The sequence below is a fragment of the Heliangelus exortis genome, chromosome 19, assembly GCF_036169615.1.
Source record: "Heliangelus exortis chromosome 19, bHelExo1.hap1, whole genome shotgun sequence".
Taxonomy (NCBI): Eukaryota; Metazoa; Chordata; class Aves; order Apodiformes; family Trochilidae; genus Heliangelus; species Heliangelus exortis.
The window spans coordinates 1,117,410-1,133,080 of record NC_092440.1 but is presented as its reverse complement, the minus strand read 5'-3'; the positions used below and the strand labels follow the sequence as shown (position 1 = coordinate 1,133,080).

General features: G+C 50.2%; 1 long non-coding RNA gene across 1 annotated transcript in view; it reads right to left on the bottom strand.

Annotated features, from left to right (window-relative positions):
• Positions 1 to 229: 229 nt before the first annotated feature.
• LOC139805191 (uncharacterized) overlaps positions 230 to 15,671 on the bottom strand; it is a 105,487-nt gene continuing 90,045 nt past the window's right edge. Inside the window, exon 3 of the long non-coding RNA XR_011729729.1 lies at positions 230 to 393. This is a non-coding gene — a long non-coding RNA (uncharacterized lncRNA). The remainder of the gene's footprint in view (positions 394 to 15,671) is intronic.

Below are 15,671 nucleotides of genomic sequence, written 5' to 3'. Positions count from 1 at the left end.
CACACGTTTTTCTTGTTAGGCTCTCACCAGCATATGTAACAACATTTTAGGAAAAAAACCCTAAATAACACTCCACAGAGTTATTCCAGGATGATGTTGCCAGGACAAAGCACCCTTGTGCCACTCTCTCATTTACAATGTCACCAGCAAAGTCCCCCCCATGACCACGAGGTCAGAAATGCAACAAACTGATCTCTGACCCTCAGGGTCTCTGCAGTACCTGCCCAGGACTGGAGGGATGGCAGGAAAACAGCTGCTTTGGGGCTCCAGAGAGAGCTTGGGCTGCTCGTAGGGATTGCTTCAGGGCCCTGTGATGGAGAACTGGACCCACACAGGAGATTGACCTGAGGGTCACTGTGAGACCTTGCAGCTCCAAGGACTGAATGGCATCTCCTAAAATAAGAAACACCCGAGCAAGGAAGAGGAGCGAAGGCACTGAGCTAGGGACTGCCTAAAATAGGCAAATGGAAACTCAGAAATAAATATTCACTGCTGCAACATTGGTCCTCCAGAAGTTCACACACCAAATGACTGTGCAGACAAACTGCCCATGCCCTGAGAGACCAGGGCTCCGGGCTCCCTTCAGGGTATTTTGGAAACTGTGATTCTCTGTTGGCCACAGCAAGAATTGCTCACAATTGCCTCCTGCTTATCAAAAAGAAAGTGGCTGTGTCCAACACTACCAGGTGGTTTCTCTTTGCCTCTTTATCATTAGCTTTAAAGACCAGGGCCACCTATGTCAGATGGGACAGCCTTGCAGAGGGCTGAAGGACTTCTGCAGTTCCTCTGCCATCAGGTACCTGCAGGAGACCCAAGAGCCAAAGGGATCTTTAATTGGGGTCAGAAATTTTGTAAATCAAAGAAATGTCTTTTGAAGGTCTGGAGCCACCTTTCCTGTGGGACAAATAGGTTCAAGCATCTCTGTTTTGTGGACTTCACACCATTTTCAGCAGAGCTCCCTCAGTCCTTCTCTCCAGCTGTGTAGAACAGGTTCATTGCAGCTTTGATTACAGCACCCCCTGGGACAGCCAGGGTCAGGGGAGCCTCTTCAAAAAGTATTATCAGCATTCACAGAGTTTTTGGGGAGCTGCCTACTGAAAGCCAACCAACAACACAGACCTGGCTGATGTCCCCACTACGTGTCCCAAACCCTAAGTCAAATACTCCTGGGCTTCTGGGCATCTCTGGTTGAGCTGAGGGAGCTGAACACTACCAAACCTCCCTGCTCTTAAGCCAGGACACCAGTGACCTGAGTCCTGCTCTGCTGGAGCTGCTGGATGGCCAAAAGGAAATCACTGCTCTGCTCTCCTCAGCTAGAAAAGGGAGGCACTGACCTCCTGAAGGAAATCATTCCATGAGCAGATCAAGACACAGATAGCACCAGATCAGCACCCTGCGATGCTGCATGGTTGTGACACAAAGCAGCAGGATGTCAATGCAATTCTCAAGTGATGGAAAATACATTGACAGAAGCCTTTAAAGTGTAACCGAGAAGAAAAAAGGATGGAAAGACCAACCAGTTTCACATGAGGGGAAAGCTGGGAATGCTCCCTCCTCCGTGCCCTCCCTTCTAAGCAAACAAAACCAGAAGTGAACTACAAGAGGGACCTGTTGTTTCAAATCTGAATGGAAAAATCCAGACAACTCTCCCATGGCACTCCCAGAGCAGAGGTTAAGAACGAGGGGCACAGCAGAGAGGGGAGATGTAAGATAAGCTGCTTAGATTCACATCTCCCCGTTTCCTCTGCTTCGTAAGAACTGGGTCCTATTATAAACTTATGCAAATGTGTTTACTTTACATTTTATTTCGGTCCTAGCTGTGCAGTTGTCAGCCTGTATCAACATGTCAGTCTGTTTGTGCAAACAATCATTCCTTCATGGAAGGATTTCAGTAAAACCAGACAAAATGTTATGACATGCAACAAAACTTCCTAAACAGGACAATAAAAGAAAAGCCACTAGAAGTGGATACATTTCTCTAGCAATTACACAGCTTAAAACAAAAGAAATCAGTACAATATTTCCCCCCAACACAGCGTCGGGTGGCATCGTGGCACAACCTCTCTGGAAGTCCCAGGCTGCAGGGAGGGGGGGATTTGTAGGGTGGGTGTCAGGAAGGAGAAGAGGAGCCCATCAGCACTGCCTGAGTGTGTCCAACCCCCCAGCAACACAAATCCCTCCACATCTTCCCCCAAACAACCTCCCCGGGGGCGGGAGGGCAGCGGGGACACCTCCCTGCAGCCATCCCCAGGTCTGCAGGAATGGGGTGCAGCCCCTCCAGTCTCTCCCAGAAGCTGTAAGGGGGACATGGGAGGGGTGAATGCAGTTTGGTGGTGGGAAGGGAGCAGGGGACAGGGCTGGATGGCTACGTCAATGTGTTCTGTTTGTCCTGAGACAGCTCTCAGCAGCTCTGCCTCCCTGCTGATGTGGCAACATCTGGCCCTGCTCTATTGTCTTCTCCTCTTGGGCCGTACCAGACTGCAGCACCCAGAGCTCCTCTAATGCTCTGCTGAGGAAGAGAAGGGCACCAGAGCTCTGAGGAGATGTCCCCCGTGGGCTCCAGCAATGTGCCTGTGGGTGACAAGGACAGAACCCCAGAGCTGAGCTCCAAAGCCTGGTGTGTGGATGGAGGGGCTGCACCCCGTGCTGCCACAGCCCGTGGGACACCCTGAAGCTGAGATGCCCTCTCCCTCCAGGTCACCTATTTTTCACCCTTTCCCCCAGAGCCACAATTTTGTGATTCCCACGGCAATCGGAATATTAAAATAAATCTGGAATGGCTCCTTACACGCTCTGTTTGGATGAGACTAAGTCTGAGGCCAAGCAGGGAAATGAATCTGTTCCTTTTGGTTCTTTTTCCCGCTTGGAAGCACGAGTTTGTTCCATCAGAGGAATCTATGGATATTTTCTTGCAGGAAAGGAAAAGTGGTGGAGATTTATTCCCTGTTCATGCATGGACACTGAACGACCCTGAGTGTTAATGACTGCAAAGTGTGACAGGGAAGAAGAGCCTGGGGTGGCAGCCACAGCCATCAGCTCACCTGGCCAAGCCAAAGCCCCTTTTGATCAGAGCTGCTCTGCTAGTCCCACAAATAAAGATTTGATGCCTTCCCTGTGAGGCTGAGTGCACTGCAGGGCTGCAAGGCAAAACAAGAAGTTGTAATTTAGGACAAGCAGCCACTTCTCTGCAAATTCTGTAGTGCCTGCTGCAAACTCCAACACGCCCCAAGCTGCAGCCACAGGGACCCAGTACCAGAGCCACCACCAAGGCACCACCCAGGCACTTGGCACAAGGCTCAGCTGTGACCAAGGCAAGGGACCCCACATCCACAGATGCCTTCAGCTAGGAAACACTGACCGAGGCCTCTCTGTTACCCTAGGAGCTCTCAAAAATATTCCAACGAATAATTAAAAACATTCTGAGCTTGAGAGCAGCCTTGTCCAAGATGGGAAGCACAGCACCAGCAGCTCCCAGCTTTGCTCCTGGCTGCAGAGCTCCCCCAGCCAGCAGGCACAGATGGCACCACTGGCCCAGGAGCAGTGGCCAGGTCCTTGCTGGGATGGTACCAACCAGGATGCACTGGATCCTGGACCCAGCACTGCTGGATCCCCCCCTGCCCTGTCCTGCTGCCCCTCCAGTGGGGAGCCTGAGGCTCTCTCCTGCTGCAGCCTCCAGAGGGACACGGGCAGAGGCCGTGGAGGATTCCCAAGTCAGAATCACAGATTTGCTTTGGTTGCAAAAAAGATCACCAGGTCCAACCCTTCCCCCAGCACTGCCCAGGCCACCCCTGCCCCATGTCCCTCATCCCCACATCCCCAGGGCTCTGAAACCCCTCCAGGGATGATGGGGACTCCAGCCCTGCCCTGGGCAGCCTGGGCCAGGCCCTGACAACCCTTTCCAGGGAGAAATTGTTCCCCAGCTCCAACCTAAACCTCCCCTGGCACCACTTGAGGCCATTTCCTCCTGTCTTACCACTTTCTACTTGGAAGATCCTCCCTCTCCCCTCCTCACTACAACCTCCCTAGGGTGAGCACACCCAGTCCCCAGGGGATGGCAGATGCAGAGCTGCAGCCATCACTCTGGATCCCACACTTCCCCCAGAGTTTGAGGCCACCAGGCAAGGGCTTCCCAAGGTGGCTGAAACCCATGGCTCAGTGGGTGGCTGGGGTGACAGGTTTGGGTGAGCTGCCCTCCTGGAGTTGCTGTGGCCTTTGAGGACCAAGCCCTTGGGTCAGAAGCTGCTGAGGGCAGGGGGGGAACACCTGAGTGCTGAGTCTGCAGGGAAAGGGACTCAAAGCATGAAGAGAAAGAGGTTTTACCTCCCCTGCCAGCCAGCCTGGGTCTTTCTTGCACAGGATTCCAGCTAATGGAATGAGAGCAGGAAGGGCAGGGAGAGAGCTCATACACAGGCTGCAATCTTGTTATTGTCAGTGGGCTGAAGCTGCCCGGGGTCAGGAATCACTAATTAATTACTAAATGAAATGTAGCTTCCGGGGCTCAGGTCCTCCTGCTCTGCACATGAAAACAGAGACAGCTTCTCCAAGCTTTTATCCAGTGTCCCAGAGCATCCCTCAATGCTCCAGTGGAGCAGCTGAGTTCCAGGGGCTGGCAGCCTTCATTCCTACCCAGCTTCTTCAGGATCCCTGCACTCAGGTGGCAGAAGAGTTGGATTGTGGTGCTGGGAGAAATCAGCAGTGTCCCCTCTAACAACACAGGGTTCCCATTCCCTGCCACCAGTGCCCACATCCTCCAGACTCAGAGGAGATGCAGCTGGGGTCTGCCCGTGCCTGGCTCATCACCAAAGCCACCTGCCCAAAATTAACTGTAAGCTCTTCACCCTGGTCTCCTCCTTATTCTTTGAAACTTCTACAAGTTTTTGTGAGCAGATGAGGCAGGGACTGGTACCTGACCCCACCACAGCAGGGGGGGATTTAAAGAGCAAGTGTAGAGACAGCTCTGCAAGCCCCAGGGCAATCTGCCTGGCACACAGTGCCCAGGAATGGACCAGCAGAACCAACCTTTTGAAAGCCAAATGCTATGGGCCCCCTGTAAAGACCTGGCCCATCCTCAAAACTGGAACTGCTACTGGCAGCAGTGTTCCCAACCTGCTGGAGGGAAAGAGCCTTGGCTTTTGCCCAGGTTTGCTGAGAACCTCTTATCACAAGGATCTAAATTAGAAAACTAGGACAAGACTTCAAAGTTATTGATAAAAGGAAACCAGTGACCTGATGTCATTTGAGTTTTCAGGCTATGCATTTCCACACTAAGAATATTTTGTTTGTATATCTTGGAAGAAAACTTGTTCTTTTCCTAAATAAAGTTCTCAGAAGAATAACAACACTTCTAAAAACATCCTCATCTCTTCAGTATAATTTAAAATCTTCAGAGTTCCCCATCAGGCTGGAGTTACCAACCACTGAAGTCACTGGAAGTGTCTTCCTGGGGCAGCCAGAACAAGGAATTCTGGCAACAATTTCCCACCAAGAGACCCCAGCAAAGGACCAGGAGTGCAGGGCTGGCTGGATGGGAGGGCTACAACCCAGCAGGTCACTCCCAAACCTGGACCACGGGGTCCTTGCTGCACTGAGGAGCTACTGAATGTGGATTTATTTGTAGCAGGTATTGAATTTTCTGCAGCTCTTTTAGGAAACTCAGCCTTAGATTCTGCTCCCAGCTCACACACAGAAGGTTTCTGGGTGCATTGCTCTAAAGGTAGAGATGCCCTGGATTCCTACACAAACAAAATCCCTTTTTTCTCTTTACAGGTCCTTTCCCAAACCATCCAGCTCTAACCATGCCCTGCAGCACTCAGTAGAGACCAGGCTGGGCTCAGCCCTGAGCAGGCACAAAGTCTGCTCCTTGGCCAAACACAGACATGGAGATTTTCCTGGCTGCCTGAGGCTGTGGAATTCCCTTTGGAAAAGAGAACAGTCTCTGAGTTACACCTGACACTGCTGCTTCACCTGGATTAATGCAGGAACACTGGAAGGTAACAGGTACACCATAAGGGTGCTGCACTCAGTGTCTGAGATGACAAAACCACAACCCAGGAATGACCTTGCAAAGGGTTTCAAAAGCAGAGAGCACACTGCAAGGTCATGCTTGAATTACTGAGTCTTAAAGGATGCAGCAGCTGCTCGGTGGTTTCTGAGAGAAACTAAGGCTTGCATTGCTCCTGCCTTGGTGTTTTACCTAAAGCTGCAGATTATTTAATATGGAAGAGGAAGGCTTCAACCTGGCTGAGAAACTGCAGGAATTCAGAGTGACCTGGAGGGAATTACAAGAATGCTGCTTGCTGATCAGATTAAAGGGAGAAGTGGCTGGGGCTCCCAAGGGTCTTCTTATTCAACCCTTGCTGCCTACAATACCATGCTTTGTCTCTGATTTCTGCTCTTTAAAATGATTCAGGGTACTGCCCTGGAAATGATGCTGCTTGGGAAGCTTTTCTCCATCCCCACTGCACTGGGGCAGCAGAACACCTGGATGAGGGTGGATATCCAAGTGCCAGCCCTAGCACAGATTTTTGCCTCCCATTGCCCTTGATATGATCACAACTCTGGCCTGCCCTTTTCTGAAAAAACAATAGCACTTAAAACCATTCATTCATTCATTCATTCATCATCCTCAGGGTCAAAGTTGCAGATCATACCAGACAGAAAGCATCATCAATGTTTTTTGCAGGATTTTTGAACTATCAACCTGGGCTGCCTTCAAGGGTGTATTTTAGGACAAGTAGGGATGCAGAGTACTCTCATTTAGGTATTTTCCCCTCTTTCTTTAGGGCAAAGCACCATCTGGTACCTCTACACTGCTCTCTGCCTCTCCAAAGGGAAACAGCTCTTGAGAACCACCTCCCAAAAAGGCTTCACCAAAACCAAAAGTCACAGCCAAGGCTGCTCAGTTATGCTCCTGCTGATGAGGATGGCCCAGCAGACAGGATGGTGGGAGAGCAAACAGGGCACAGGCTGCTGATGCTGTTCACCTGCTGGAAGCTATGGGGAGAGCCCAGGCTGGCAGGGCTTGGTGTGACAGTCACAAACATCTTGGTGCTTCAACCATTTCCTCTGGCACTCTCAGGACCCCAGACCACAGGGTTTCTTCCTCCTAAGAATCCTTTTTAACATTAAGGGCCATTTAACATGTTTGACAGGACCAAATACAGATGTCCAACAGTTCACTGAATCTCAGACTGGTTTGGGTTGGAAGGGACCTTAAAGTTCATCCAGTCCCAACCCCCCTGCCATGGTCAGGGACCCCTCCCCCAGCCCAGGGGGCTCCAAGCCCCATCCAACCTTGGACACAGCCAGGGATGGGGCAGCCACAGCTTCTGGGGGCACCCTGGGACAGGGGCTCAGCACCCTCACAGCAAAGAATTTCTTCCTAATGTCCAACCTCAATCTCCCCACCTAAATTTCATCCCATCATTCCATGCCCTTGCTCAACCATAAGAACAGCTCCATCACTCAGTTCCTCTCTGCATCCACAGGTCAAGACTTCTTGCTCATCTCTCCAATGAAATAATCAGTTAAAAAAGTAACTACGTGGTTCTGCTTATTTTCTTACCCAAAAGCCAGATATGCCTCCGTTTAGGGAAACTCTTTAAATCCCACTGTGTGTCACAACCACCCCTGGGTTACTCTCCAGCACCTCTCAAAGACAGAGACCTCTCTTAAGCCAAATCCATCTCCCAGCTGCAATGTTGCTGCTTCAGCAGGATGACTCTGACTCACTGACCAGCTCCCAAAGGCCACGTCAATTTGCTGCACTTCCTCCTCATCCTCTCTTGCATTCTACCCAAAGCACTTAGGTAGCAACTTTTGGTGGAGAAGCAGCCTTTGATGTCTGAAATGTCTGCTCTGTTTCCATGGTGACAAGATCCTCATGATCATGAATGAGCCCTGTTGTGTTCCTCCCATCACCTTCCTCCCCAAATTACTTTTACCTGCCAAGGTTAGCAAAGCAAGGCCTTCTGCACAGCTTCCACCTACCCTGAGAGACACATCAACTCTAGAAATCTGCCTTCCCTCCCAGCTTCTGGAAAATGAAATAATGAGTCAGAACAATCCCCTGAAGCAGGGCAGGTGATTCTAGGGCTCATCCCCAGGATGAGGATGCCCTGGTTCCCCAGCCACCCCCTCTCCCCCGCCTCTCTCAAATGAATAAAGAGAATTATTTCCCTTGTTTCTGTCTTGATCCCTCTGTCTGCATCCCTCTGGTTTCTACTGTCAGTCCAATGAACAAATTCAGCCTCGCCTCCATCCCATTCTGCTCCCAAGAGCAGCTTTCAAGGGGGATAAAAATACTATTGAAGGATGTAAATGGCTTTGAAATGCAAGGAGGCTGGAACCTGGCTGGCCAGGAGCTGCTGGGCTCAGGGCATTCGGTGTCTCAGCTCCTTGGTGGCTCCTGGGGAAAGCAGGACTGAGGGTGAGCAGCCCAGCAGGGCTTCAGCATTACCCAGTGTGAAACTCAAGATGGGAAAAAGCAAAAAATCAAAGGGGAGTGGGAGGTGAAAAGAAGGCAAAAGGGTGCCTTCAGGGCTCCTTTCATGCAGCTTGCTTCATGAGCCACCAGTCAAGGCTCCTGAGCAGGAACAGAGACGCCATTCAGGAGAAATCTGGATGTTATCCCAGGGCACCAGGGACACCGGTAAAGGGAAAGTTTTGACAGGTGAAATGACCTTAATATAATTAGCCCTGCCAGCCCCTCCTTCCCCTGCCTCCTTCACCTTGCCATGCACACGGGAGTCCCTTAATGAGATCCTTTTTCCCCCCTGCAATCCAATACCCCCTGCTCTCCAATCTTCTGCTCCCGCATTTCAAACGGGACGGACGCGATCTCCTCCCTCTCTTCTCCCCCCCTCTCCGTCCCCAGCTAGAGATATTGCCATTGATTCTTCTGCTGCTGAGTGGGATGGGGGTATTTTGTTAGAAAAAAAGGCTGAAAGGAACCCTGGTAATAGAACGATTTGGCCTGCAAGTCAAATCCCCCTTGATGAACAATCAGACACAAATGTCAATAACAATTAGATTGGCCGAGGGCTCCAGTCACTTAGGACTTCAGTTTTCCATCCACAGTGCTCAAAATGAAACCCTCAGTTCTGTGATCTCCAAATCAGGTTTGGCATCAGGAATGAAAAGACATCAACAATAATAATATTAAAAGGCTGATGGCAGAATAAGAGCAAGAGGCAGACAATGGGCTGAGGGAATGTGCACGCAGGAGGGGAACGGGAGAAGTGGGAGCTGATGTACAAACCCATCAAGATATGAAACCAGCCCTGCCTCAAGAATCACCTAAACTGCCTCACATTCTCCTCCCCAGACAAGTTCTGCTCCTCTGGGCTTTAAAATTTCCACCTCTTGCTGTCCAACGTATCAAGCACGGGAAGGAAAGGAAGGGAAGAAAAGCCCTTAAGTGCAGGCTGTATTTTTTCCTGTTCCTAAATTGTAAATATACAGTGGAGGCAAGAAATGCCCAATCTAATTAAGAGCAGTTGAGAAGTATGGAGACAGGGTCCTCCCAATGGGAATGCTGCAGGTTAAGGAGGTTAAAAAGAGGAATGTTCTGCCTAATGAGGGAAGTTTAACACTGTGAGCACACTTCCCAGTGGTGAGGCAGGCTGGGAAGAGGGGAATAAAGACATGGAAGAGGTGGATCCATGGCCAGAGCAGGTGTGTGCTTGGCTCCTGCAAGGACTGAAGGGAGGGGAATGTGTTCTGGGTTTCCAGCTTGGGGTAGCAGCTCAAAGCATCATCCTGAAGGATGCACTGAAGCCATTATCCTAAGGGAAAAGCCAGCTTGCCTTTCTTCCCCCTTCTCCCTGCAAGTGGGGAGCTCTGAGAGGTGGCTCTGCCAGCCTGGCAACCACTGGCCCCTTGCTTCCTCTACTCTGGGGGGGGCACCAAGCTGGGGAATAAACCAGGTAACACCTGGGCACACAGTGCTGACTCCTCTAGCAGGGCTGTTGCTCCTATGGAGAGGAAAGAGGGAAAATATTTCAGCTTTTCATTCACTGCACACAACAAGTGTGCACACACACCATGGCTGAGCCTGGAGTGGGAGCCATGGTGCAGGAAGGCAGGACTGACCCAGACAGCCTGGGGCTGCCCCTTCTTCTGCCCCAAATCCCTGCTCCTTCCCACTGGATCTGCAGGCAGGGAGGGAACCAGCAGGTCTGGCACCAGGATGGGGGCACTGGACTCAGTGGAGTTGGGTTAATGGTTGGACTTGATGATTTTAAAGGTGTTTTTCTGTGATTCCACATACTCCATCTGCAGGCACAGCCCAGGGGGGTCCCTGCAAGGGAAGGAGCCAGGGAGATCTTGGGTGAACAGAGAAGAAATCCTGCTGTGGGGGGGAGAGAGCAGGCAAGGAGGAAAACCCTGGGGAAGGAGATACTATCCAAGGGGATTTGAGAGGATGAAAGCAGGAGATGCCCACAGGCCCTCATGCAAAGGGTGTAAACCACTTCCTACAACATAGTTCTTAGGATGGGGCATATTTAGCCCCATTCCTTGGTGTCTTCTGACAGCACAGCCAGTGCCACAGAGCCTGCAGCTGCTCTGGTGGTACAGCAGGACCCTCCACCTCCTGCCAGCACCAGGAGAGCAAAGGTCTCCCACCCTACTCATAAAAAGAGACTAAGCAAAGAGCAAGGCTGCAAGGTGCAGGTCTTAACTTATGCACCACCATCCCCTGGTAAAGCACTCAGAAGTTTCCCAGCTGAAAGGACCACCTTCCCTTTTGGGTGCAGCTTTAGATCCTGTTAGATCCTGCAGGACACACAGAAAGAGGGAGGAGGATGAACAAAACACCCAAGCACCAATGTTGTTTCTTTCTTTTCCAGCCTCATTCTTCTATTGTGACTGCACTAAGCTTTTTAGCTGGGCACAGGGACTGGGAGAAGGCTGGATTTGTCCTGCTTAGATGTCCAGGTCTGGAGCTAATCCCTGTGTTGGAGAAGCCACCTGAAGCTGGTGGATAACGAGGACAAAAGGTTGAGCCCCACTAGTGAAACCATTTAACTGCTTTGCTTCTCTTTATCTGAATGGGCTTCACTTAATTCTTCCAGAAGGTGAAGTGTGTTATTTTATATTGCAGCTAATTAAAAGCAGAGAAAACACCATTTGTGTTTGTTTACTTATTACTGGAATTAAAATGTTGTCAATAGGCTCCTTTCAGGGACATTCACCTTCTCCTGAAGGCACTGGGAGCATCAGTCATTTGCCTGATTGTTGATTTTAGACAACAGGATTTTATTTACAAAGGGCAAGGAAGAAGGGCAGGGGTTTGCTACTTTTTTTCCCTATTGTAGAGCCACTAAAGGTAAGAACAAAACAGAGAGAAAAGCTTCCCCATCCCTCCTTTGCTATTAGGGGAATTTCTTGGAGATTCTAAATCCCTGCTCTCCTTTAATTCCCTTCCCTTGAGCTGATCCACAAATTTCCTTGAGCCTTCACCCCCAAGCTCCTCACCCCCCCAGCCCCATGCTGAGGAGCAGGATCAATCCCACACCCATCAGAGCTTCCATCAGGACACAGCCTCCCAGGACTCTGCCATTAGCCCTGTTTTAGAAACTGGAGATGCAAAGAGTGCCACAAAATCTTTCTTTTGGAGCCCCAGCTCAGGGTTTAATATTTTGTCCCCCAGGCTTCAGCCAGGACAATGTCCCTGAATCCCTGGGCAGATGCCTTGCCTGGAGAGCCCCAGGAGTGGCAGGGCACAGCTTCCCAACTCACTCACCCTGAGCTTTTGTGGTGCTTTGGTATCTCCTCTGGTTCCTGCAGCAGATAAAAGATGAAGCAGAAGTGCCTGGCTCCCAGCAGCAGAAAGCTCTTTCCCTGGAGCCCCAGGGAGGATTTAAACACACAACCAAATAAACCCAAAAAACCCAAAAACCTAAGAGAACAGAAAACGTGAACTTATGCAGAGCAGCTCTGGGGAGAAGATGGATCCCATCCCATCCCATGGATCCAGCCACCCCATCCCAGCTTCCAGGCAGGTGCTGGCTATGTGGGATTGGCAGTGTCACCAACCTGTGTCACCAGCATGTGTCACCCTGAGACGACCCCCAAGCAGAAGGCAGCTGGGCTGAACACTGTTGGGTGACACACACACACATACACAGTGCTGGGTGACACACACTGTTGGGTGACACATTGCTGGGTGACACACACACTGCTGGGTGACACACACACTGTTGGTGACACACACACACTGTTGGTGACACACTACTGGGTGACACACACACACACACTGTTGGTGACACACTACTGGGTGACACACACTCTGTTGGTGACACACTACTGGGTGACACACACACACTGTTGGTGACACACTGCTGGGTGACACACACACACTGCTGGGTGACACACACACACTGCTGGGTGACACACACACACACTGCTGGGTGACACACACACACTGCTGGGTGACACACACACACTGCTGGGTGACACATCTCCTTCCCTGCCTGCTGGGTTGTGCCTGGGTGTCACAGCTCACATGGCAGCAGAGGGGAGGGAGCATGGGGATGTCCCCAGGATCTGGGGACAGAAGAGCCACCACCCCAGGCTTGGGGTGCCTGGTGGTGGCATTGTCACCCAGCACAGGGCTGGCTGGTTCCTGAGCCCAGCTCAGCATTCCCCATCCACAGACACCAGCTCTGCCCCGTGGCCCTTCCCGGGATCATGGCTGAGACCCAAGAAAGTGAGCAATGAATTCTTGGGAAGTGGCTGGTGCTGCAAAAATAAAATATCCATTATTGCTAAAAAACTCGTTTCATCTTTGAGGGGAAAACACAATCCACATGATTTCCAAAAAGGAGCTGGTCTGGTTTACAAATACAGCACATTAATAGCTTTGTAAACATTTATTCAGCATGACAGCTGACTGCAACATGTGGCATTAATTAGAAGACTCAGCAATGTAGCATATTAAGAGCTAAGTTAAATCTGAATTAGCTGGGTTTGTTGAGACTAAACACCCATGGGGGAAGTCCTGGGATCTAATACATTATGACTCAGTTGACACGGGAGACCCACAGGCCTGATTCCCAATACACTGGGGGCCCTCATTCATTCTCCATCTCCACACTGCTGCAAACTCTCCAGATCCCAGGGATCAGAGGAGTTGATGCTGAACAGGGAGCCTGAGTCCCTGCCTCCCAGAACCTGCCCAGGAGATGGGGAAGGGGACAGCAAGGGCTCCCTGCTCCTGTCCAGACACAAGAAACGAGCTCAGACAGGAAGGAAGAAGATTTTACATTCCCTTGGGCTTAAGGATCTTGCTCAAGACTCCCCCAGGGTCACCTTCCCAGGCAGGGGTGACACCGGGAGCTGACAGTGCAGCTGCCCGGGGTGGGCTGTGTCACCAGTGTCACCGTGTGTGTCACCCTGTGTGAGCTCAGACCTGCAGCCCACAGGGCTCTGAACTCACCCAATGGGTTCTCTCTCAGCACAGGGGACCCAGGCACTTTTTGGATCTCTGCTGCCCCAGGACAGCACCTGGGGGAGCTGCAGGGTAGGGCCAAGACAGGGAGATCCACCTGCGGGGTTCTGAGATCTTGGCTTCATCTGAGATGCTCTTACAGCTCTTAGAGTCAGATTGGAAAGGACCTCTGAGAATCATCAACCCTTGATCCACTACCACCCTGAGGATAGAGAGGGACCTGGACAGCCTGGAGAGTTGGGCTGATCCCAAGGGGATGAGGTTCAACACAACAACCCCATGGGGAGCTCCAGGCTGGGCACAGAGTGGCAGAAAGGGAGCTGGGAGTCTGGATTGCCAGGAAAGTGAAGAGGAGCCAGCAGTGTGCCCAGGTGGCCAAGAAGGCCAATGGCATCCTGGGCTGGCTCAGGAACAGCGTGGCCAGCAGGTCCAGGGAAGGGATTCTGCCCCTGTGCTCAGCATGGGTTGGATTTTAGGAAAAAAATCTTTCCAGAGAGGGTGCTCAGGCACTGGAATGGGCTGCCCAGGGAGGGGGTGGATTCTCCATCCCTGGAGGTTTTTAAGAAGAGCCTGAGTGTGGCACTGAGTGCCATGGGCTGGGAACCACAGAGTCACAGAATCCTCTGGGTTGGGAAGGATCTCTGAGATCATGATGTCCAACCTGTGATCCACTCCCACTGTGGTCACAACTGGTTGGGGCCCAGGATCCCAGCTGATTCCTGGTTCCCAGAGAGGCAGGGCCAGACGAGCTGGTGTTTCACATGTGATTTGATTTGGCACAGACAGATTGAGCAATGCAGATATGAAACATTCAGAGCAGGTCGGCTTTCACCTTCACAGCATGAAAGCAAACTTTTCTTGCCCTGGGCTCTGTGTGAGATGCCTAAAAGTTTATTTGATTAGAAGCACAGACGAGAGCACCTCCAGAGGTGCTGAGTCCTCAGAGCCCCCATTGATTCAAGCCCTTGTTATTAGAGCTGGATAAACCATCTCAAAAGCAATAACATTATTGCATGTGGCAGCTCCAGCTTCCCAGATACAGTATTACTGATGCTAATTGCCAAAAGCAAGGAAAATAAATCTCTGCCTGGATCTGTCTTCTTCATTATCCTGGATCAGATACTGCCCCTCTTATCCAAGTCTCTCCCCCTTCATCCCTTCACACACGATTTTATCCCCCACAGATCTGCCAAATGGGGAGTAAAACTACTGATGTGTGACACAGAGAGCTATTTTGATAATTTAAGCCTCTTTGTTCTTATTAATGTTGCATCAAGGCATGCTCTGCTCTGGCCTGCAACAGTTGTTTTGGAAAGAAGTCGCCAACAGAAGTGAAAATCAGACGACAAGAAAACAAGAGACCTCCTCATTACCAAATAAAATGTATCATGTTGGTTCTATTATGGCCTCTGTTTTAACCTGAAACAATAGAAAGGGTTGGTCAAAAGATGAATGTTTGTATGGCAGAAGTTTCTGAGATACCTACATTCCAAACCACAGGCTTGGGTTCCAATTGGCATGAAAAGCCCAGACCCTGAGACTTTGGGGGAGACAAAACCTAATGAAAATAGTTGATAACAATCCCCCCGTGCTGCTTTTCAACAAGAACTGATGGTCTAATTCCCACTCCAGCACTTCAAATGGGGCTCAGCTCTTTCATCCTTTATGTTACAAGTAATGTGTAGAATAATGGAAGTCAAGAGGAAGCTTTTCAACTTTTCCAAATTTTTCTTCAGGAAATTCTCATAGGAAATGAAATCTCAACTGCTGCTATAATAATTATCAGTTGAACTAACAAACACCAATGATAATTCTTTTTGTATGGCAACTGCAAAGCTATCTGGGTCTCATACATGAATAAAGTCTACTCTAAAGTAAAATAAAACAGACTTTCCAACTCACAACTTAAACATGAATCTTTGGATATTTCATGTTTACTTAAAGGCCCCAACTCCAGGAAACAAGCAATTACAAGAGAGTCTCAGCTCTCATTGAGAGGAAAAAAAAAATGAAGCAAGTTTCCTTGCTGTTGCAAAGGAAATCTTGAAATTATATGACCCAAGTACTTCCCCAGTGCACAAGATCTAGAAGCCAAATAAATAGATTTATTGACTATGAAAACTTACCAGCTTTTGATGCCTATCTCCTGATTCTGGAACATTATTGGTTACCAGAAATGACTACTAAATCTTAACGTGACCCTTTAGATAATTCTGCA